The sequence below is a fragment of the Arachis hypogaea genome, chromosome 15 (genome assembly GCF_003086295.3).
Source record: "Arachis hypogaea cultivar Tifrunner chromosome 15, arahy.Tifrunner.gnm2.J5K5, whole genome shotgun sequence".
NCBI classification, from domain to species: domain Eukaryota; kingdom Viridiplantae; phylum Streptophyta; class Magnoliopsida; order Fabales; family Fabaceae; genus Arachis; species Arachis hypogaea.
The window spans coordinates 37,528,040-37,540,784 of record NC_092050.1 but is presented as its reverse complement, the minus strand read 5'-3'; positions in this window follow the sequence as shown (position 1 = coordinate 37,540,784).

Genomic DNA, 12,745 nt, shown 5'->3' with positions numbered 1-12,745 from the left:
CCGGAAGTTGATTCTATCATCATGGGACTGCATGGAGCATGTGATAACATCTCTTTTCAAATTTGCTTGTGTCTTTTCTGTGAAGCTATTAAAAAGTCGGTGCTCTGCTGGTGTTTCTAGATTTTTGAAACTATTCACTGTCAAACACAAAATGTGTAAGAACCGCGAATAATTAACCATTTAATTAAATAATTAAATTGCTCAAGATAGGATCCAAAAATTTATAATATAAATTAGAAATTTTAAATATGATTTTTGGTCTCAATAGATTTTTCTGAGTTAGAAAATGTAATTTTTTACGAAAAATTGCATAAAAACGCAAACCGGTAAATTAACCGGCAGTACCGGCTTAAATCGGTCTGATACCGTGCGAAAAATATAAAAATAGTATAAAACCTTAGAAAATATTTAGAATTTAAAATTGGACATTAATTTTAAAGGTTTGGCCTGGAATTGGGCTAAACGGGCCAAAAACACTAACGGCTTGGACCGGGCCCAAGTTGGGCCCAAGCCCAACATATATAAGTTTATTAAATGAACTCATTCAGCCTCATTTTACACTCAAACACACTAAACACAGCTGCAAGTTGAGAGTGAAGAGGGGAGAAGAGTTACTATTCACTCTCTTCTTCAATCCATCATATCTCGAGCTACAGTGCTCCGATTTGCGTGCTGTTAGTGGCTACGCGAAGCTCTTGTCGAGCCCGTTACTCTCATCTAACTTTTATAGGTAAGGTTTCGAGGTTTCCTTCTTTAATTTCAGCCCTAAGAATTTCGAATTTGTGGATTTTGATTTTGAGTAGATTTTGTGTTTTTAATTGTTTAGGTGAAATTTAAGGTTGGGCAATTGGTGATTTGTTTCCCAAACACCATCGGAAAAGATAAGAAAACTATTTAACTTGTGAAATTGTGATTTTGATGAACCCTAGGTTGATTTGGTTATAAATTATGTGTATATATAGCTTGAAGTGGTGATTGTTGACATTTATTCAGAGCTTTGGATTGATTGTTGTTGATCGGTGGCTTTTGGTGAGTTGAGGCTTGTTGGAAGCAAATCTTGGTAATTTAGTGCATATTGAAAATCGGCCAAGGTATGGTTTTAGTTTTCTTTATGTAATATATAATATTTCTAGACACTTAGGCTAGTGATCCATATGATAGGTTTGGATTGGATTGGTTGTTATTCTTGGTTGATTGATGATGTATGATGAATTGATTACTTTGATGATTTGGATGAATAATGTTGTTGAGGTTAATAAATAGTATTGAATATTGATATTGTGAATGATTAAGGTTGATTACTATGATTGATAATTATAGAATGATGATGGATGATTGTGTTGGTTGAGAATTGATTTTAGTATGATATATTTGATGATTGGGGTTGAGGAGTGTATAATGTGAGTGGAAATTTGGTAAAAAATGAGGAATTGTGACAGAAAGGGTAAAATTTAATGTGAATTGGGGTTTGGTGTGGTATTGATTTGATTTTGGTTGTGAATTTTGGAAAGTTGAGAACATTATTGTTTTTGGTAAAAACTAGTTTTTGGTGAACTTTGACAGAGCATAACTCGAGCCTCAAAGCTTGAAATTGAATGAATTTTGTTTTAAGTTAAAGGTTACTTTGAGGGCTTCAAATTGATATAAAGTTTGTAGAAAATAAATTTTTGTAGAAAGAGTTATGACTATTCAAATTTGGTGCCAAAAATTGAATTTTACAACATTGTAAATTTTCTAAGTTTTGTACTAGCTACGTATGCGATAGGGGGCACGCGATGTGAGCAAACCTTTTGGGTTGGAGAACTTGCGTACGCGAACGCTACTTGCGTACGCGAGCAAGTGGATTTTTAACCCTTGCATACGCGAACTTCAACACGCGACGTGAGCAACCCATTCGGGTTGAGACACTCGCGTGCGCGAGCAGGTGGTTGCATACGCGACCACCCCTTTTCAAACAGCATGCGTACGCGAGGCAAGGGCTTGCGTATGCGAGACCCCTGTTTTATAGAAAAATGATTTTTATGTTTTATTTAAGGTTCTCTAAACTTTCTAAACTTCCCTAAGATGCAGTTTAAGGTAATGTTTATGGTTAGGTCTAAGGATTGATAGAGGATAATTAAGGACATAAATAAGTGAATTTTACATGTAATTAGAAAATGGAGACTTAGATTTCTAGAGTATTGAGGACGGGTTTAGTTGAGTGAGAAGGTGGAGTATTGTATTGATGATTACTGATAATGAATTGTGAAAGTGGTGAACTACTGAGTACTGAATGAAATGATTTTGAAAACCACTGATGTAATGTTTTTAAACTGAGATTATTGAGACACTATGTGCCTGGCAGGGATGGCGGTTAATCCTGCCTGTCAAGGTCGCGGCGGCGGCGTAAGAGCGGTGGTTAGTCCCGCTTATGTTGAGATGTGAGGTCCGTGGCAAGAGTATCCCGTTCGCATCCCTTCGGAATCACTATAGTGTCCCGGCACTGACATCTTGGACCGTAATCCGGGCACGATATCTCGGGGGTTCGCATTATGAGGCCGAAGGGCGACATCTCTATGGAGGTATGTCGGGTTGGCAGTTGAACCGACAATGTAATATCACAGCCAAATAGGACAGGCATTCATCATGTGCATCTCTTATCTGTTTGCTTGCTTTACCGACTTGAATTGTTTGACTAATTGTATAACATGCCTAATTTCCTATTTGAATTAATTGATATACATGTTTATACTTGTGCTTTCCATGCATTGTATTATTTATGTTTTCTACTGGGATTGAGGAGGTTCGGAAGGCAGTGGCAATGGGATCACATGGAGGTTAGGCTGGCAAAGGCTGTGGGACAGCGGAGAATTGTTAGATTAGAAATCCACTAAGTTAGACCCCCTTATTTTCTCTATGGTTTTAAGCAATGGTTTTAAAGTTTACTTATGGTTTAAGCTTGAATCTCATGATGGATATGAAGATCTAGGATTACCTCTGGCGTCCAAGAGTCTTATATCTTACATCACTGGACACTGTTACAATACTGAGAACCTCTGGTTCTCATTTCATACTTTGTTGTTGTTTTTCAAATGCAGGTCGCAACCCACCTCGGTGAGTTGCTTAATGGTGATAGAGCGGAGGATCCTTGTTATGTTTTACAAGTCTTTTGGTTTATTTTGTGTAGATCTCTCACTTTTGCATTTATTTTGCCTAGAGACTTACCTTGAGAGGAAGTTTGCATAAGCTATTTTACTTAAAAAAAAAACCCTTGTATGTCTGTATACACTAGTCGACTTAAACTCCGCAAGTGGCGGCTAGGTTCTTATACTATTATACCCTTATATATCTATATATATCTTGATGTCTGTACGTATATCTTGTTCCTTGACTAGTGTAACTTCGTGTGAACGTTTTGTGCTTTTCAAACTCTGTTTTTGAGCTAAATCCTTCATCGGGCTTCTAGAATTATTATTTCTTTCTATATATAAATACGTATAAGCTTTAGACTTGTCGTAACCTTTGATTAACCTTTGATTTATGATGCAAGGTAAGACTTAGGGTAATTAGGGTGTTACAAAATGAGTCAATGCAGTCTAAATCTTTAATGGCTAATTTTACCAAAAACATGTACTCAACAAGATTATTGTGAACAAATTCTTTTCTACTTTTCTCCCTATTTTATTTGGGAGATTGCTTACCATGGTTCGGTAGTCCAAAACACCGGGCAATGGATTGAACCGTTATGGGGATTTTTCTTGTTCCGACAATCAAAGACTTCTCATCCCGACTATATGATGATGCTAATGCTACCATCATATCTTGGTTGATAGCCTATTCAGGCACATATTGCTGCCAGCCAAATCCCATGTTCTCCACCTCGATCATTTTCTTTCTTCCCGCTTCTGAACTTAATTGCTTCATAACTAAAGCGACGCAACATGACGAGCACCTAGATACCAGTATTTTCTACACAAACAATCATAATCAGCACACAGTGATAACGAAGGAGAATGTCAGTTTCAACATTTACTATTAAAACATAACAACCTGAATTTTTAGTTAATTCACTGCTAACCATTCAACGTACCTTTTTTGGTCCACCAGGTCTTTTTTGCCGCGCTCTTTCGGGAGTGTTATTTTTATGTGTCTCTTTTTTGCTCCTGGTACGAGCCATGCTTACTTCTTATTTTTTGAACACCTGTTCACGAGCAACTGCGATATATACTTAAATAACCCACTTAAATTAAACAAAACATCCCATGTTTATTAATAGCATAGCTACAATAACATCTTTGCTTAATATAACATCTATGATTGAAACATTTCTTACTCTATCATTACAATATCACAATAGCCCCCCACACTACCATTTACATGTCCAACTTTTTGAGAGTTTACTATTAATCTCTAGAAAATTTTAAATTCGATATTCACTTGAACTAACAACTTTGCTCGCAAATAAATTTGAAAAAAAGTAGGATATCAAGAAATTGAATATGAAATTATGGTCCTCCCTTATATCCCATTCTCTATTCCTACCATGATTGTTGTGATAACCACATTAATCAGGTTATTTTAATACCAAAATCATGATTACTTACTATGTATCCATCATTCTCATAATTATTTCACTCAAGTAACTAATCAAAATTGTGTGAATTAATTTGTTTAACTATATACCATTATTTAACAAGTCATAAATGTATGTATGTTCAGTTCTTAGCAGACACCAATTGTGTAGGTATAACATCTCTATTGCATCCGTAACTAGAAGAATTTTTTTGTTAAATGAATAAAAATAGAAAACTGAAAAAAAGAATACTTTTTTACTAACTTTAGATACTCCTTATGTACTCTCACTATAATTAATTACCATTATCATTCAACTAATAAAAAAATATATACTCTAAGTGACAGACATGAAAAAAAATACTTTATTCATGTTCTTTATTTTTTTTCTTTCTCATAGTAGAATTGACAAAGAGAAAAAAAAAGAAAAAGTACCAGAAGCAGCAAGCGAGATGCCTCAGCAACAATGACAAGACCAAAACCAAGCCAGGCTAGAATGAAAGCTCTTTCATTCTTGCTCTACTTCTTTGCCTCATCTTTATCCTCTTGAAACACAAATGAAGGCTTTTCCAATGGCTACTTTATCATTGACACATTATAAATCTCTTAAAACAAAGCACAACACATAGGAAACAAAATAGCAAATCAAACAATGGTTGAACAGATTAAAAAATAGGAGAACTGTAACACCTCAAAAAAATCACGGCTGATTATGAAAACGAAAAAACCCCCCTTTTTTGAAGCCTTCCCTTCATTTCCACCCCCAAACGCCATCTTTGCAAACTTTTCCCTTTTTCCAAACCCATCAACACAAAATAAAAACTCAAACTTTAGTAGTTTACATCAAGTCCAGTCACATGCAACAACTGATAATGAAGCCCTAATATACCAATAAATCGAAACATCAAGGCTATGCGATGCTCCGATGATGAAGCTGCTGGGTTTCCTCGTCTCTATGTCATTTCTTTTCGTTCTTCTCGGTTGTGGGCTTATGGTTTAAATAAAATTGGGGGAAAAGTTTTGAGCTTTCACTCGGGTGAATGTGATAGTATTTTTGGATGTTAATCTACTAGACAGAAATTGCATTTTATTACTTGTACTCAATGAGAGATGTTAGGGATTTGATTTAAAAGAAATTGAAATGGATTTTGAGAATGAAATTAATTACTCCAGGCATGCAGAAGAAGGTTGAGTAATAAGTGCATAATTGATAAGCAGGTGTACTCCACTCGCGTATCATGAGAATGGCATTTATTTTGTGCTATCACTACATTATACACTATTGTTTGGCTACCTAGTACTACTCTTATTATTATTACTAGCAGAGCAGCTCGTGTATTCGCACGACAACATATGTTATAGTTTAGATTTGGAAAGAAAAAAATCTTTCTATCCTTAAGTTATTACCACGAGAAAAACTAAATCTTTCCATCCCTAAATATTATTAAACTACAATATTATTAAAGAACAATCTGTTGTTTGAATTTCACTTTTATTATCCATGTAAAAATCATTTTCAGTCACAAATCAAACATTGAGTACAAAATTATTAAAGAAAAGTCGCTGATATCTATTAAAAGACAAAGTTAGTACAACATTATCAAAGAGAAGTTTTTAACCTCTATTATAAGATAAAGTTTGCCAAAAGGTTCAAACAATTTTGAAACATTACACAATTAATCAAAATAGACCACATACTTTAACCACACATTTATCCATATACTCATTAAAATGACAATTCAATGATTTGCCAAAAGTAAAATCTAGCTGAGGCCTAATGAGTAATGATCCTAGGGTTGTGTCTTCAACTTTATCTGAGTCATTTGAAATTTTGATGTTATGGTGATTGTTGTTTTCCACAAGCTGAAAGAATTAAATGAATTAATACGATAAAAATCATATGCATAAGATAGATTTTAAGAACTACTACAAATATAAGTAACTATAACATCTGTGGTCTATTTCACCAATTTAAATAAGATACCTTGTGTTTTCTTCCTTTCACTACTTGATTCCACATTCTTGAATTATGACAAATTCTGCATATGTTCAAACCTGAAATACAAAAACAAAGTTAAGTTAGGCTGAAACTAAAGAAACTAAATGCTTCTTTCTTTTCAATACAAAATCAAGAGAAAAAAATTTTTAAAGATTGATATACCCAAACATTCGATTTGAGAACAGAAATTGGTAAACCATTACAGAAGATATCGCTTGAACTTAAGATAGCATTATCCAGAGAATCAGAATACATGTGCACACCATAACTTTTTTCTAAAGGAATGTGTGGAGTTTTACCATCCAAGTTGAATAACTACAATAACAGTTCGTAAATGAGAGAACAACAGTAGTAGCATAAATAGCACAAAAATCACACACAGAACTTGTGATCATGAATAGCAGTAGCATCTTCAAAAAAATTGACAAATAAGATATCATCACAAACACTGTTAACAACATGTAGTGATGTGTTTAACTCATATCCAACAATTCTTGCATCAACAACAAACAGTAGTTTCTTGTTGATAAATTCAGAAATAATTCGAACTGGAACAGTATAATCATAAGGAGCCTGCAAGAAAATATGAAAATGAGAAAAACAGAAAGAATAAAGGACATGAGAATGAAATTCTAGGAGCAAAGATTCACAATATATAGAAGTAAAATTTCAATAAGATACATGGAATAAATTACTTATGAGAGAGCAGGATGTTCTTTCAAAACATCAGAGAAACTTTTCTTGAGTATTTATTCAACCTCACGATCATTGAGTATAAAAATATTATGCCTATTTCCATGCGAAACAACAGTCTTGATATGATAACTAAAACCAACCAATGAAAGAATTATATTAAAAGCACATTAAAAAAAATTAAGCACAAGGAGTAAAAATAGATTTCAAGCTTTTAAATACGAAAACATACCTTATGATTGCATCTACACACTCAACTCTACACATATTACAATAAAATACATTGTTCACATGACTAATAGATGCACCACAAAGACACCGTAAGAACCACCACTTTTGATGTTTCACCATAGATATTATGTTCCCAAGATGGAAGAAATTTGTCTCCTGATAGCAAGTATAAAATTAATTTACATATATTTAAGAAGAATGATTTAAAAACATTTTTTTAGAAAATATAGATAATATTAACTCGTACAGATGTAACACCCTACCACACAGAGCTTTACACCTAGGATGTAAAACAGAGGTGATGAGGCGCTACGACCTCTAAAAATAAAATATAAATATACATAATATAGTTGCAAAGAAAGTTTATCTAGGAGCCTTTGAAAGAAAGTTTAAAGCAAAGCGTTAAACAGAAAAGCGCATCACTCACGTAAGCGATAAACGTAATGAAGCTGGATAAGAGTAAAATAAGCATGAAAGTGTATATACAAAAGAGTTCCAAGATACAGATAGCAAAGCTTCTGACCCAGCTTGCGAAGTTAAAACCGGACAGAGCATATATACATATATACATATATACACATTAGAATCCCAAAAGACCGACAAGATAGCCTACAGAACCTGTTTCTCCAAATACAACCTCTAAGAGGGATAAAACATAACATACATAAGTAGTGGAGATATATATATATATATATATATATATATATATATATATATATATATATATATATATATATATATATATATATATATATATACATCATAACCAAACTAAAGTCCCAAATACTACAAAAGAATCTTCGCTTTCAGAAGCTCCCAGAATGCTTGAGCGAGGTGCCGCCTGATCTGCATCTGAAAACCACAAATATCCGTATGGAATGAGAACCGGGGGTTCTCAGTATGGTAAAAGTGCTGCATACATAAGATATAAGGTCCTGGAAAAGCCAAAGGCAATCCTAGAACGTCGACACTCAGATTATAAAGCTTAAAGAACTAAAACAGAAACCATGAATGGGTTGTCCTCTAGGGATTCCTAAACCTAACTAAAAATTAACTAGAACCCTAAATCTCTCCGCCTTTCCTCCAATCCTCCAACACCAGAGAACTGCAGAGACAACCAAGCAGACAATAACAAACACAGGTAGAATACAAGTACTACAGGTAGCAAATATAACAATTAACATGATAAGTTCACTTAGGCACTCCCAAATAATGCACAAACAAGCAATTCAAACAATATGCATATGATGCATGCCTGCCCTATGGCTGATGAGTCTTATCTGTTGGTTATCAAGCCAACCCGACAAGTCTGGCTGCTAAACCCTGGACTGTCCCCCGACGCACATCCACAAGAGTCTATGCATAGCTTTTTTCTCATTTAATTATAATTGCTCAATGGGGGTTAACCTTCTCGAGAATTTATAACTGCCCGGTCACCTCTTATGTTGTAAGATCAACAAAGTATCGAGTCTTAACCTGGAACACATGGTGGCAAGCCACGGTACTTTACCCAGGGACACTTGTATCTTAGATAACATAATTGCATAAGCCTCAATTCATTCATATTCATTCATAATCATTTCATAATCATTCATCATAGCCATAACTTTACTTATATATCATATATTTGCACTTTTATACATAGTTCATCATAACCCAGAGCACGTGGGGCGAACACACCCTTGCATCTACCCGGGGAGCCTCTATACTAACTAACCTAGAGCAAGTGGGGTGAAACCACAACCCTTGCGTCTACCCAGGATGTACGTTCTCATATGCCCAGGAAGAACAAAGGAGGGGATCCTAACCTCTTACCATCTCGCTGGGGTGATTTTACAATACTAGGAGGAACAAAGAAGGGGATCCTCACCTTCCAGCATCTCCTAGGGTCGCACTTTCAAGAAACAGTGCTCAGTTGTAACTCTTATTCCTTTCTTTAATCAGCCTTATAATATAAGAAGTGTATATATATATATATATATATATTTATTTATACAACCTATCTCCTTATACCTAAATCATCACTTCTCAAACTTTCTTCATCTCCAAGTTACCATCTATTCCTAGCTTCATCTCATTACTAGGCATACTACTAAGATCTAGGGTTAAAAGAATGAAATTAGAGGTTTAGAGGTTTAAAATCATGTTTAAAACACTAATATCTCATTTGCTGATAACAGGGGTCACGCATATGTGTGGGCATGCATTTTTTTTCTAAAAACGGGGGGTCACGCGTACGCATTACCTCATCCGCGTACGCATGCATGCCAAACAGAAATGCCCATCCGCGTATGGAGGGGTCTGCGTACGCATACATTGCAGATTAGTCAAAAATGGCTAAGTCTGCAGAATTTCAATTTTACATACCGAACTTCCAACGCGCATAATTTTTTCGTTTTAAAATATTTTTCATCTGTTCTTTGAACGGCATAAACTTCACGGACCCAATTTTCATATGAAACAGGTTTGAAATAATTTAGAGGTTCGGAAGTTGAGTTATGACTCACCAAAATTAGGCCAAAAATCTATTTTACACAAAAACCTCAAACCTCAATTTTCATTAAAACCCAAACTCAAATCCAACCTCCTATATATATATATATATATTTAGCACAGTAATATATCATAGTATACCAACACAGCACTAAAATCTCCACATCATACCACAATCAATCATACTTTAATATTACTCAATTTCGCACCTAAATTTCTCACTTTAATCAATAAGATTATCAATAATCTATCTTACTTGCATAATTCAATATCATCAACTAGTAAATCATTATTCAATCACCATTTAGCATCCTATTTCCACCATAACAATGATCTCCAACACATGCTCAATCCATATCATCAATCATTATCACAAGTACTAAGCATACAACATACTTAGTCATTCCAACCTATCCTATGGTCCTCTAGCCTAAGTTTTCACAAGACATTATAAATTAAATACGAGAAACCTAAACCATATCTTGTCCGATTTCTTCGTATGACCCAAGACAACCTACTTAGGCAAGAAACAAGCCCTCAACACCAAATTTTAGCAACCATCCCAATTCCAAGCTTCCAATTAAGCTTCCAACATAGCCAATTACTTTATATCACATATATACATGCACCTAACACATTTATCACATATACATACCCAAAATTCAATACCCAACACACTTAATTAAGGAATTAGCTAGGGTTATAGGATTCTCACCTTACTCAAGCACCGATGAAGCGAGATTGAACATTTTTCTCAAGCTAATTGGATCCTATAACATAAAAGGATCAAAATCTCAACATCCACTATATCCAATTTTCAAAATATTGGGGAAGGAAGAACTGAAATCAAAATTGAGACTTCCTTACCGAATTAGTCACCGGGCTTTGTAGAGCTTGACGCCACAAATGTGTGGTCACAAACGGTGCGGCGATCGGAGCTCAGAGCGAGAAGTTGTGTGGAATCAAAGATTGAGTGAGGGTTTTGAAATGGAAGAGTGTTCTTCCTCCCCTTGCTGAAATGTTTCAGCATTCCTTGCATGTATGGGGAGAGAGAATGGACTGTGCTCATTTGATTAGGTGGAGTTGAGTTGGGCTTGGGCCCAATATGGGACCGGTTCGACCGGTCCGATCCATTTGGCCCAATCTTGGGCCAAATTCTTTAAAATTAGTATCAAAATTTTTATTTTAATTAGCTCTATCTTATTAAACTATAAAATTAGCATTCCTATTTTTTTTATTAAAATTTAATTTATTGACTAATTATTTGCTAATTTTACGGGGTTTACATCTTACCCACCTAATTAAGAATTTTGCCGTCAAAATTCAGATTTAGTTACCTGAAAAGAGGAGTGGGTAGTCCTCCTGCATATCTGACTTGAGTTTCCAAGTATGTTTTTCAATTTCAGCTCCACTCTCGACATCCTCTGCTAACATAACTCCTCCTCTGCGTAGCTGTTTGGCAATGGTATCATATGATAAATTCTAACCGAGGTTATTTGAAGCATTAGATCTTCTCTTAGTTGCACGGGTTCATGTTCTATTACGTGTTTGGTATCGGCTATCAAATTCGGAAACTAATACTAAGGTGTTTAGTACTCCAGTTTCAGATTGACATGGAAGCGTTTAGCACACCGTGAAACCTTACTTTCTTTCTGATGTATAATTTCATCAATATTTCTGATAAATCGTTTGCTCCGATGGATAGAATGGATTTGGTTAATTGAGAACTGGTTTATTTGAGAAAAAAGTCAAACTTTAAAAAGGTTAAAATTGTAAAACTAAAGCACTTGCTGCTTGTATGTTACGATTCCCCTTTATGCTAAGAAAAGCTACTTTTAAAAAATAGTTTACATTTAGTAATTTTTAAAAATAAAATTGAATAGTTAGAAGTTGTTACTATAAGTTTGGTTGCAAGAAAAACTATTTCTTTCTTAAAAAAGTTGGTTTAGTAAAAGAATTCTCTAAAAAAACTTCTTATATTTTTCTAAAAAATATATTAAAGAAGATTTTTTCTTAAACAACTTATAAGATAAGACTGGGTTATTTAAAAAAAAGAAAAATTAAAAAATCTAAAACACTTGCTACTTGTTATGATTACCAAAAAAAAAACTACTTTTATCACATTTTTAAAACTTTTAAAAATATATAACTTTCTAAAAAACTTCTTATATTTTTCTATGAAATATATTAAGAGACTTTTTTAACAAAAAAAACATAAAAATACTTCTTTTTAGATACTGTTGAAAAAGTTGTTAAAGAAAAGAAATAGAAGGAAAGTTAGGAAGACTTATGTTAACATATGAAATAAAAATTAAGGGTTAAGTACAATTTTGGTCTCTAAGGTAGGGGTTGAAAATTCTTTTAGTCTCCGGCCTCTTGTTTACTACAAAATGGTCCCGAAGGTTTAACTTAGTTTTAAAATCATTCTTTTTACCAATTTTTTAATTTTTATTCTGAAAATACCCCTAACTAAAAAAATAAAAAATAAAAAGAGAAAAAAAAGGAAACAGGTTAAGGGGGGAAGGGAATCACGCTTCTTTGGGGGGGGGGTTCAAGGGAAGAGGGTGGGGATGGGAAGGGGAGGGGAAGCGCCACTACTCCTCGCCGCCGCCGCTCTTCGTCATTCGGTCACACTAACGGCAGAAGGGAGGGTTCCAAATCTCACTCACTAACGGCAAGAAAGGAGAGAGCAGAGAGAGAGAGAGAGAGAGAGAGAGAGAAAGAGAAGCGGAGAGGAAGAGAAGAGAGGAATGGAGACACTGAGGAAGACCACGTCCA